Consider the following 12383-nt stretch of genomic DNA (forward strand, 5'->3'; position numbering starts at 1 on the left):
CCAGTACCACTAGCAGCAAAACAGTCCCAGAGCATGATGCTACCACCACCATGCTTGATAGTTGGTACAGTGTTCTTAGGTTTGAAAGCCTCACATTTCCTTCTCCAAACATACCTCTTGTGATTGTAACTAAATACCTCCGGCTTGAGCCTTGGTGGTTCCTGGGTTGTTCCTGAACATCCTAAAAAACTTCCTCTCATATGAGGGTGACAGTTTGGGTCTTCTTCCAGACCTTGGCAAAGTGGTGACACATCAGAATAACTTGTACTTATGTACCAGTGTTAGAACTGATGATTACTTCACCCACCAACAGGTGTAAGGAGGTTATGTTTTCACCACTGTTCATTTTTAGTTAGTTTGTTTATTTGTTTGGTTGTCTGTCTGTTAGCAATATAACTCAAAACTTTTGAACCAAAACTGATGAAACATATAATCACCCTCTTAAAATAATAGTAATAAGCAATTTTTTTTCAGGTTTTTCACAAAAGACAAAACATTGAATCAAACATTGAAAATATGATGTTTCAGGCAAAAATAAAGCTTTTGTTAAAAATGACTTAGGCCATTATTTAAGAGGGTGATGATATGATTTCCTTTTCAAGGTCAAAGGTCAATGTCACCAAAAAAAATTTTAAAAATCCATTTCTGTCACCATTGCAGAAATTTCAAAATTCATAACTCAGTGAAGGGTTGTTTTTAGAGGATGCTATTAGGGTACATAACCTGAAAAAAATATATCTCGACTGTATATGCCATTATCTGTTAATATGAATGTCATTTTGCATCTAAAAATATAAAATCATATTTTACAGTTTTTTTAAAAGCCTAATTTCTAGTCTTTGTGATCTAGTAATTTATGATGGAGTATGATCAACACTGGGCGGTTATCTACTGTATTGCAGTGTAGTATCGGTACATAGAAAATTTGGGGTGGGCGAGGTATGCACTCTACTGAGTGCCCTTCTACTCTTGGAATCTGCAGTTGTTCAGAAATTGCTCCAAGAGACCTTCCCAACTTGTGTAAATTTTCCCATTTCCCCAGCATTGGTCAGTCCAGTGAGTGCTGTCAATCAAATCCTTTTTATGCTGGCAAACAGAAACTACCAGTTGTTGTCAATCATGATCAATACTGAGAAGTTAACAGGCCTTGGCTTTGTCTAATTAAAAGACATTGTAGAACCGTTAGGAGCCTGCATGTATACTTTTGACCCTGTGTGGATCAGAGAAAATCCAAAATGAATTCAATCTTGTGCACCCAATTCTTGTTTTTAAAGTCATTAAAGATGTATGCTGTACAATGATTTCACTCTGGAAAAAGAACAGCCAAAGAAATCATTCAAAGCCCAAAATTACCATGACGGCCATGCCCATGATGAGTGAATGTAAACGTCTGACCACAACAATATTTGTAGCACCAAAAACAATTAACACCCCCCCCCCCCCCCCCAAATAAGTAAAAACAATTAAGAAGCCTAATACAATTTTGACAATAACAAGACAACGATTGCTCTCTCCTTCTCTAGTTTTGCTATTTGCTAGTGTTCTTTTCACTGCTTGCAACATGAGATGGTATCCGTGGCCCATTCATGCTGCACAGGAAGTCCATCCTGATTTAACAGATTTCAGTTTTTAACTTTGATTTTTGGTGTGATTTTGAATCCAGTCTTCAATTTTGATTTCCAGTGACCTTTGTTATGTCATTTTGTTCTCAACAAATTACACAATGTATGTCGGTAAACCTCAGCTTCAGTATTTAACAAACAAATCTTTCTGATTTAATGTAATTTTTATTGCAGCTATGTGAGGCTAGGCTTAACCTAAAAAAGCATGTGTATACATACAAGGTCTGAAGTGTATACATCCAGCCTCTGGAGAAACTAGTTACTAGTAAACCAGCACATAGTTGAGCAAGGAATATTTGTCAATAATGACTTTTATTCTAATCTTGACGTGTCAATATTTATTAGTCCTGACAATATGTACGATCTGTGATGTTGTTCTAAGCAGATCTGCAGCCACAACACAAGCCAGATTTCAAAAGGATTATAAGTTGACTAAAAAAAATCCTAATAGAAGTTGTGTGTTGAAACTGAATATTTATATTTTGTGATCCATGCACCTCTGAGAGACTTTTGTGTCTAACTGGCTGGCTGAAATTACTGATTAATCAGTTAATCCAGAGACAATCTTGGAGAAAAGATGGAAAAATAATGAAGAGAAGCTACTGAATGACTTACAGATAAAATTTCGAGTAACTCTGAAAATGAAACAAAAACTTTTTCTTTTCTGATAGCTTATTAAAAAGTAAATAATCTTACAAGAATTAAAAAACAAATAAAAAAAAAACAATACTTTTGCTGGTTAGATCTTATCCACTATAAATAGACCACCAGCATTTCAAGTGTTTGAATTGGGAAGTGACATCACTGACTGCATGCTTGGTAGTGGAAATTTTATAAATAATATCATATTGTAACATTATAACATTATTTTATCATATTTATTGACATGAAATTTTGGATTTTGGAGAAATAAAACTGCAACATGAGGTCTTTGTGACCTTAACCTTTGACCACGTAATCAGTCGAGGTGAATGTTTGTGTGAAATTTTGAAAAGCTGCATGAAAATTATTGAGTTCATGTGAAAGGGACATCCAGTCCATCCAGTAATCAGGTCACCCAGAGAAGAAAAAAAATGCACTTAACTGTCATTTCCTGTATCTGTGTCACTTTAGCAGACTAACAGCAGTTTCTTAGTGTATTCCCTCCGATGGGGAACACATTCATACCATTTCTTTCACTCCACACTCCTGCCATGTATAACAGACACATTTTTCTCAAGCCAAATATAGTATCTTTGAACATTCTGATACTGAAAAAGTATTTTTTTTAAACAGATAAATCGGGATATTATAACATCCTGATATTGTTTCTGGGACCTGTCAGTATTGTGAAATCTGGAAACACAGATACCACTTCCAAAAACTACATTAGTCCAGCCATTAATGTGCAAGTATCTTCAGTCATAGTGAACATTTATGCTTTCATGGCTTTCAAGAGTCACGGACAAAACAACTTGACAGCCTCAGGCCGTGGCTGCCACCATCACAAGGGCATAATCAAAAGAGTCAAGGCTAAATATATGAAGACTGAAAGACTACCTTTTTATTTTCATCAACCCCTGATTGTAGTTTTTGTTCTTTCACCTTCTCTAGCAGGCAGACGTGAGCTAGGCCCTGTGACCATTAACTCTCAGTGTGAGGAGAGAGACAAGTTAGTCTGTGGCTCTCTGTGTGACAGACTGAAGAATGTATGAGTTTCACAGTGTTGGAGACTGAGACCAAGGTAGCCTCAGAAACCTCAACCTATTTACATCTTTACTCTCACCCATCTCTGCTGCTCCACATGCTGTAAGAGTTCTCTCATGGCAGAATACTAAGGTCAAAGCTGTTTTAATCATTTTCATGATTGGCATGATCTCGCGGGAAGATCCAGCTGTGAAAAAGGACGGCCATGTTGGATGTGTGCAGCCAGGGGCTACTACTGAATTTGCTGACTTTCAGTTTGAAACTAAGTTCAAGAGATGACAGCATGGCACCGAAAACATTCATGAGCTACCCCCCCCCCCCCCCCCCCCCCCTTTAGAGCTTACTCAAATTCATCACCTTTGGGATGCTTGAGCTTAAGCTGATCACAGCCTCTTCATTATGTCTCACCCATCACCAGACTACCACTTGCTGTGTCAGGTGGTGTACAGGGTGACCTGATGTCAGCTCACATACTCAAGAATCTCAAGCTGAAGGAGACAACAACACCAGTTCTCTTTGCCTTCTGTAACAGCCAATTGGATTTTTGCACCTGCTTGTTTCTGCCTGTCTATAACAAACCCTGCCACAGTCATCCTGTCCAAGACAAGAAAAAGTCCCTGTTAGTATATATATATAAAAAAAAGCCTGCCACTATTTAACAGTGTAATCATTTTCACTTCTCTCATCCTAGATAGGATAAAACATGCTTGAGATCACATTTAAAAGTTTGTAAAACATTTAGTACATTTTAAAAGCTATATTTTTCTAATATAATATGCTTAGGGGTGTGTACTGTATATATAAGGGTATAGTAGTTTGCGTGGAAATGCCAACCTATTGAAAAGCAACTGCTAACTGATCGTTAAGTGGTTGTGAAATTTAAATCATTTGCCTTCAAGGTAAAAGCTGGGTCTTATTACTGCAACCAACACATTTCAAAAGGCGCAACGTTCGTTTCTGGTTTGCGTCACAGATTTCACAGTTTAGCAACTGCTTAGCAAGTAGTTGGCAAGTGTTTGCAGACTAGTCGGCAATCTACTAGCAACCAAAGAAATCTCAAGGAGGTTTTTGGTGCAGCACCATATACCTCTTTGTGACCAATTTTACCTAGTGACAGCAAGCAACCTGCCATAACCACATGCCAACCATTTGGGGAATACTTTTTTCCCTTCATTGATGGCAGGTGGTCACCAACCAGTCTCTAGGTTGTGTGACCTTGATAATACTGAATAGTCACTCCTGTTATACTTCTTTGAAGTCTACCACCTGGGCGCGTGTATAGTTGGTGCACTGTAATGTAAATTGTCCATAGACAAATCTGCATGTTCACAAAAAACTGAAAGGGATGGAACTCACTGATGTGGAAAGTATAACTAATGCTTCAGGCTTAAGGTTAGGGGTGTGGCCACTTAACAGGTGTGACAACCAGTAGCTACAGCTGGCACTGTCTGCTACTTCTCACCTCCATTAATTTGAGATGCTGAACTGGACCTCCAAATATGGTTGACTCTCCCATCATTTATTTACATTCTGTGCTCACAATGCTTTTTCCTCAAAAGTAACTGTAGGCTAGCTAACCTTATTTAAGGCTTAGCCTAGAAAGTTGACTTATGAAGCTCTGAATGCTTCTTATTTCTATTCTCTGTTTTGATATTCCAGTGCAACAGTGTTACACCAAATTTGGCAAACAATTGTGATTTATGTGTTATTGTGTCAATTTCTGTTATGATTTGTAAAGTGAAAGATCCAAATGCAGGATTGCAACAAACAAAAGACAAACCTTTATTTAGGCTGAATATAAAGTCAAAGAATAAAGACCAACATGGAAAGCAACAGATACCTAAAAAATCTCACTGAGAGCAAGATAAAACGAGAAGCATATGGAGAAGGTACACAGATGGTATGACAAAGACCGAGAAGAAGGATGGGACTATTTATGCACATCTGTCTGTGTGTTTGCTTCTTTGTCTGCCAACTCCTCCTACGCGATCAGGAGCAACCAAACTTGGTACTCAGGTATATTTGAGGCCTCTGAGGATTTTTATCTATATCATATATTGTGATATCATTGTGTTTTCTAGCAACCACCTAACAATGGCTAAAATATCCTTTTCTGAGCACGTATGCACCTTTAACACCATATAAAAGCATAGTATCATTTTCATTTCATGGCCAACCACACAAATAGGCCAAACAGCACTGCAGCATGGGCGTGTACTAGTGGGGTTAATTAGGAAAGTGGAGGCAAATGGGGAAACGAGACTCGCGTAAGCCAGACAATCACAGGGGAGGAAGTAAAACTCAAAGTAAAACACAAGACAACTAACTTTCAAAGTAAAATGGGAAATAGCAAAAGAACCCAACCAAATATAGTCAGAAGACAGCACACTGAACATCAGGAAAGTTAGCATAATAGGGAAATCAAAACGTACTAGAACACAAAAATCTAAATTATAAACATGGGAATAAGAGGAAAAAAACAAAACAGAACATCAGACTCAGATATATTAATTCAGGATACTAAAACTCAAAGCATAACCAGTCCCAGGGTTCATGCATCATGTAGTACTTTAGAAGAGGTTTAACGGATTATTTGGTATACACTTTGTCTTTTGTGCAGCTGGAGGACATTTCATTTAGGTGGAAACCAACCTTTAATTACCTTCATTCAGATTTAGTAACTTTAGCACACTGAAAAGTGTCATTGTGATGATTTCAGCTGTCTCTGTCTCACATGGCACCTGCCCTTGCAGGCCATGTTGGTCCCTCAAGGTTGTCCCACATCAGTTAAGCTGACCCTCATACTCTGTGTTTGCTAATAATGTTGCCAATACTGCCTATCTAATTTCCATATCGAGTCAGACTGTGGAGAGAACAGAGATAATGTGAATGCTTATTAGCACCAGGCGTGAATACAAAGACCCAAGACCAGAATTTGTTATCCAGACAACAATTAACAGATGCCGCTTTACATCTTATGATATCTACCTCTCTGAATGCCAGCTAAGTCATAACATTTTTTAGATGTAATACTGTAATGGTTTTTTTTTTAACATGTAGAACCAACTTGACTTGAATCTATATTCATTATGAAGCTGTGATGCATATTCACTTTGCCCTTAATTTAGATCAAACCCTGTCACTTAAATGTGTTTCATTCCAGGAACATAACTGCCATTTTTCCTATACAGTGGTAAAATAAAATAAGAGTGAGATAAAATTACACTGCAAAGAAAGGAAAAAAACAAAAAAACAACTACCTTCAAATCAGGTTGTAGGAGGTGAGATGGCAAAACCTAGAAACCAGGAGCTGTCTGTAATCAACACCAATGAGGCGATATATTGGATGGTGGCAGCAGAATAAAATCACCACCCTCCAAGTAGGTGTACAGTATATGACTAAATCTTTCCACCCCCCCACTTTCTGCCATTAGTCCACCGTAGGGAAAATTGCCTGTCTGGGTACAAGCCTGCAATATTCCCAGCAGTTGTCCATTTGGCTCTTATGGAGGCACCACTTTCCACGCTGACAGTGAAGCTGAGGTCATGCGCCGAGCAGTCACCCTGGGGTTAAAATGATGGAGTTTGTGCAAGTGTAAATTACTCCATAACACAAGACACCTTCACTCAGCCGTTTAATGGGTGTCCTCCTATTTTTTTATGGGCATATCATCAGTGTCCTGTAAACACAACACCCTGTTAATTTAATGTTTATTATATTTTGGTAATTTAAATGGTAAATAGGCTGGTACTTATATAGTGCTTTCGTACAAACCTTGTTCACTCACTCATAGAGCACTTTATCTAACAATCACACAAATACTCATGCTCCAATGGATGCGCTGGAGGCAAACTGGGGTTCAGTATCTTGCTTGTGGATACTTGCAGGCTGGAACCAGGGATTGAACCGCCAACCTTCCGATTAGCAGGCGTCCTGAGCCACAGCTATGCATTGTTCATTGTTTTTCCTGTAACAGTGAAAATATACATTTCCTCAAGAAAAATAAAAGCAATTAAAGCCGCAAGCGGCGATGAGCGGGCCCTCGCACCCGGCGCGCGTCGACCCCTGGCGCGCTCCAGCCAAGCCGCGCGTCGACCCGTGGCACGCTCCAGCCGAACCGCGCTCGGAGGTTCTCGCAGACGAGAGAGTAGCTGGCTCACCCGGCTGCTGACGGCTCAGCAGGCTAGCCGTACTTCGCGTCGATCGTCTCCCGCTTCCACTAGGTGGCGTCGGTGAGTGCCCACTAATTAATATGTCACAATGCTTTATGTAATGCCTGCAGCCATCAATGAAACTGTAATGACCATAGGATGATGAGTATCAGTGTCCTACTGATTTCCTGTTGCCACTAGGTGGCGTTATGAGTGTGAAACAAAGCTGATAGAGGGGTGTGTCCAGTCTCCCTTACCCTCCCATTAAGCCTGTGAAGTTTGAGGCAGATCGGACAATGTATGTCAGAGATGTAACAATTTGGTGCACTGTGGTATATGAGTAAAATCCCACATTTAGAGGGTTGCTACGGCAACACCGTTCAATATTCTACAAAACCATGAATATCTTTTGATGGGCTACTTGTGTAGATGATCTGGAGCCATTTTGGTGTGACTGGATGAAAAGCCGTAGTAGAAGATGATTCAAATAGCAGGCCTGAAAAATGTGACAAATGCTGCAAAAAATGACACCTTAATTAGAACATGTCAGGCTTCCTGTTGGATTTCGGCTATCGGTCCAAGAGACTTTTTTGTACATCTTAGGATGTTACTTCAGCATGCACGATTTCAGGTACACAGACCAAGCACTGCCCTGGGGCTGATGTTTAGAACCTATCTGGGCCTGAAATGGAAAAAAAGTCCAAATTCAGAGGGTTGCTACGGCAACACCGTTCAATATTCTACAAAACCATGAATATCTTTTGATGGGCTACTTGTGTGGATGATCTGGAGCCATTTTGGTCTCACTGGGTCAAATGCCCTAGGAGGAGTTGAGGCAAAAAGGCCTGGAAAAGGCGAAAAATGCTGCAAAAATGACACTTTAAAGTGAACGTGGCTGACTTCCTGTTGTGTTTCGGCTATCGGTCCAAGAGACTTTTTGTAGATGTTAGCATTTTACATCAGCAGGCACATTTTCAGGTACATAGAGAAAGCACAGCCCAGGGGCTGATGTTTAGAATGTCTGTGAATTTGAAATTGAAAAAAGTCCAAATTCAGAGGGTTGCCATGGCAACACCGTTCAATATTCTAAAAAACCCTGAATAACTTTTGATGGGCTACTTGTGTAGATGATCTGGAGCCAATTTGGTGTCACTGGGTGAAATGCCCTAGGACAAGTTCGTTCAAATAGCAGGCGTGGAAATCGCAAAAATTGACACCTTCAATTGAAGATGGCCGACTTCCTGTAGGGTTTGGGGTATGGGTCCAAGAGACTTTTTTGTACGTCTTAGTATGGTACATGAGCATGTACAGTTTCATACATGTAGATAAAACGTAGCTCCGGGGCTACTCAAAAAACTTGCTATTTTAAGATATTCCGAGCTGCCACTAGGCGGCGCTCTAACGTTTATGGACTTTATGCATATGAGTGTGTTCAGGGCAGCATGCTTATCACACCACTGAAGTTTGAGCCAGATTGGGCAAGTTGGCTTTGAGTTACAGCCATTTTTGTGTTCATGGCGAATCATCGAACTTTGCCGTCCCATAAGGGTCACGCCCTTTTGTCAAAAACTCACAGTTTTGAAAACACAGTAAGTCCAACTTCTTAAGGCTTTCCAGGTGAAATTTGAGATGGTTCTGCTAAACCACCTTGGAGCTGGACCTCCAAGTGTAAAATATGACATTTCCTGTTCCCACTAGGTGGCGCTGCGACTGATATTAAATATTGTCATATGTATGTGTTCAGGGGGGCACCCTCATCCTACTGGAGAAGTTTGATGCACATTGGATCATGTAGGTATGAATGAGAGGCAATCAAAATTTCATGGCGAATGATCAAAGTTCAAAGGGGCATAAGGACCCCTCCCCCTTGGCAAAAACTCACCATTTTCGAGATTTAGATTCCCCTGGGGGTGTAGGTTAGACAAATCAAATATGAAGATGATAACGTCTAAAACCTCTGAGTTATTAGAAAAAGTGTGAGGGCTGCAAATCGCCAAATTTGCATAATTAATTCAAAATAGCTGACTTCCTGTTGGGTTTAGGGCATGGCTCCAAGAGGATTTTTTGTGCGCCTGGACATGATATACATGTGTATGAAGTTTCATTCATGTACGTGAAACACAGCGGTGGGGCTCCAGTTTAGGGGGCGCTAGCGAGCCATTTGGGCGCGCCCTTGCCCGAGCCCATTAAAATACTTAAATTTTCACCAGGTGTGACGCATGTGCAAAGTTTCATGAGTTTTTGAATATGATAAAGCCCCCAAAAAGCCAATTCATTTGCCTGAATAATAATAATAAAAAAAAAAATAATAAACGAAGCAATTACAATAGGGCCTTCGCACAGTTCGTGCTCGGGCCCTAATTACAAGTCCTGCATGAAGTTGGCTATAACAGTTAATTTTACATCACAACTATTAGTACTGGTAGAACAGCGATGTGGTGGTCAGCAAAACAAAAAAGGTCTTGTGTCTGAATCTGGGGCTGGGGCTTTTCTGTATGATGTTTGCACGTTCGCCCTGTGCCTGCATTGGTTATCACTTGATACTGTGGTTCCTCTTACAATGCAAAGACATGCATGTTAGGTTGTCTTTGCCCATTGGGCACCCTCAATATAAACTTTTATGAGCCTTATTTTACATCTTTGATATTAGCCTAACCACAGCTCCATAGCTAGCAACAAGGTAGGACATCATTATATGTTGCTTAGCCGAAATTCACGGATCCTCCAAACTTCACTGTGATAGCAAAGCTGTACATTTAAGTTTTGTTTTTAGAAACACTTCCGTCAGAACATGGTATACAATCTTTAGATGGAAACTAGCGTGCTAATTTCCTGCTAACCTTTAAATCTGCTAAATCTTATAAATTCTCCTTTTCATGGATGCATGGACTTTACACTTTATTGCAACACTTGGAAGAACAACCACACTGATCATTTAATTGGAGATGAAAGAATCTGATCTCTCAGTGCTGCCTCAGAGTTTGATTTTAGGAACCAAAGGAGCAGCTGGACTCAGAAATGGTTAATGAAGTCAGATCTACCAAGCAGATTGTTTTCAAAAGCATTTCCATCAAGCAATCAAACAAAAAAAAAAAAAAACACCAGAAGAACATAAATACATAAATGAAAAAGGTAAAAAAACAAAGAAAAAATCCCTACTCACTAAGGTTAGCGGATCAACTAAAAAATGTTAACGGTTATGGTAGAAGGCCATTTTTAAAGTCATATTTCTGACTGTTGTAATATTTTCTTGTTGACCCATTCTGACTCTCCCTTCGCCCACACAGGGGTTTGGTATTTGAACGTAAATATATATATAGTTTTGGAACACTTGCTGAAATGACTCTTGCAGTGTTCTTCTTTTTCAAATTGCCTGGATGACATTTAGTTTTGTGTAACATTTGTAGTTAAAGGTTCAACCTCTGTATGTTGAGATTTATTAACATTATTACCTGCTTCAGTATCTTTAAGATATCATAATTATTCATTCTCATGTGGCCTCACGCCTGGACTGCTGCAATACATTATTTACTTGTTAGGCCCGATTTCATCTTAAGTAAAGGGCGGGGGGGGGGGGGGGGGGGGGGGGGGGGGGGGCTTTTTCTCACCTTTAGATCAAACATGCTGTAAGTCTGACATAACTGTGGTAACTTTACATCTTTTTGCTGGTGTTTTGAGCACATTTGAATTACATGAACCAGGACTTGAGTACAACTTGTATCAACAATGAGCATCGAGCAGTGGTTGCACATGCACTGAAAAGTCAAAAGCTCAGGTCAAGTAAAAAAAACAAAGAACCCTAATTTATCACAGCATCAACATGGCTAGAAGAAATTGTATAGACCTTGTGGCAATTTTGAAAACACAGCATCTTCAAGGATTTTATTTTGTGCACTTTTAAAGCAATAATAAATATCGTTGCCAGAGGATCTGTTGAAAATGATTTGGAGAGAGGGCAATATTTCTTTTAGACAAATTTCAGTCATGAAATCATGACTTAAAAGATGCTTTTTTTCTTCCTGTGTATGTGAGGAGGAAAATGGTGGAGTGGTCTACAACTTTTGAGAAGTGGAAAAATGGACATCATTTTTATTGCACAAAAGAACAAGAGCGTGATGGTGAAATGCAAATTGCGTCCAGGACAGAAACAATTGCCCAATGCTGCTGGCACAACATCAGCTCTTTGCAAGCATCTGCATAGACAGCATGCTAACATAAAGCTAGCTAAGAACATGTGTGTGTTGGCATGCAGGACTGTGGCCTCAGGTTTGTATTGTTAACTCATTATTATGTGACAGTGCATTTCAGGTCCTGTTATAGAGTAATGCAAAAATATTGTAACAAGGAATGTGACGAATTATTTTTAATTAACCAAGTAACGTACTGAATTACTTTTAAGAAAAGTAATGAGCAATGTGTAATGCATTACTTTATTTTTTAACTAACAACTTCAACACTGCATATGTCTTGTTTTAATGTGCATATTTGGCCACACAGTCTTAAGGAAAATATGTACCATTGCTATGCCGATGACAACTATCTATATATTTAGTTTTAAAATTGACAGAACAATTTAGCCACCTCTGAGACCCGAGACGGTGGCTGACACACCAGGGAAGGCTCTGCAATGGAGGAGAGAGAGAGACAAAAGTAAGAGTGAGGCAGGATCATCAAGGTAACAAGGACTCGAGTTTTACTAGGAGCAACTGTGAGCCTGAGTGAGACTCTCACACGAGTAGATGGAACAATGTGGTGGAGAACAACTGGATGAGCCAGTGCTTAAGAGCAGGAAGTGAGTGGAAATTGGTTGCAGGTGTGTCAGCTGGCAGAACGTGTGAACCAGAGGATGGCCACGCCGCTATTAAAAGGTAAGAAAGAGAAAGAGAGATTAATAAGGGTGAGAGACAGAAAGGTGAATCGAAA

Source organism: Archocentrus centrarchus, chromosome 3, assembly GCF_007364275.1.
Source record: "Archocentrus centrarchus isolate MPI-CPG fArcCen1 chromosome 3, fArcCen1, whole genome shotgun sequence".
Classification (NCBI taxonomy): domain Eukaryota; kingdom Metazoa; phylum Chordata; class Actinopteri; order Cichliformes; family Cichlidae; genus Archocentrus; species Archocentrus centrarchus.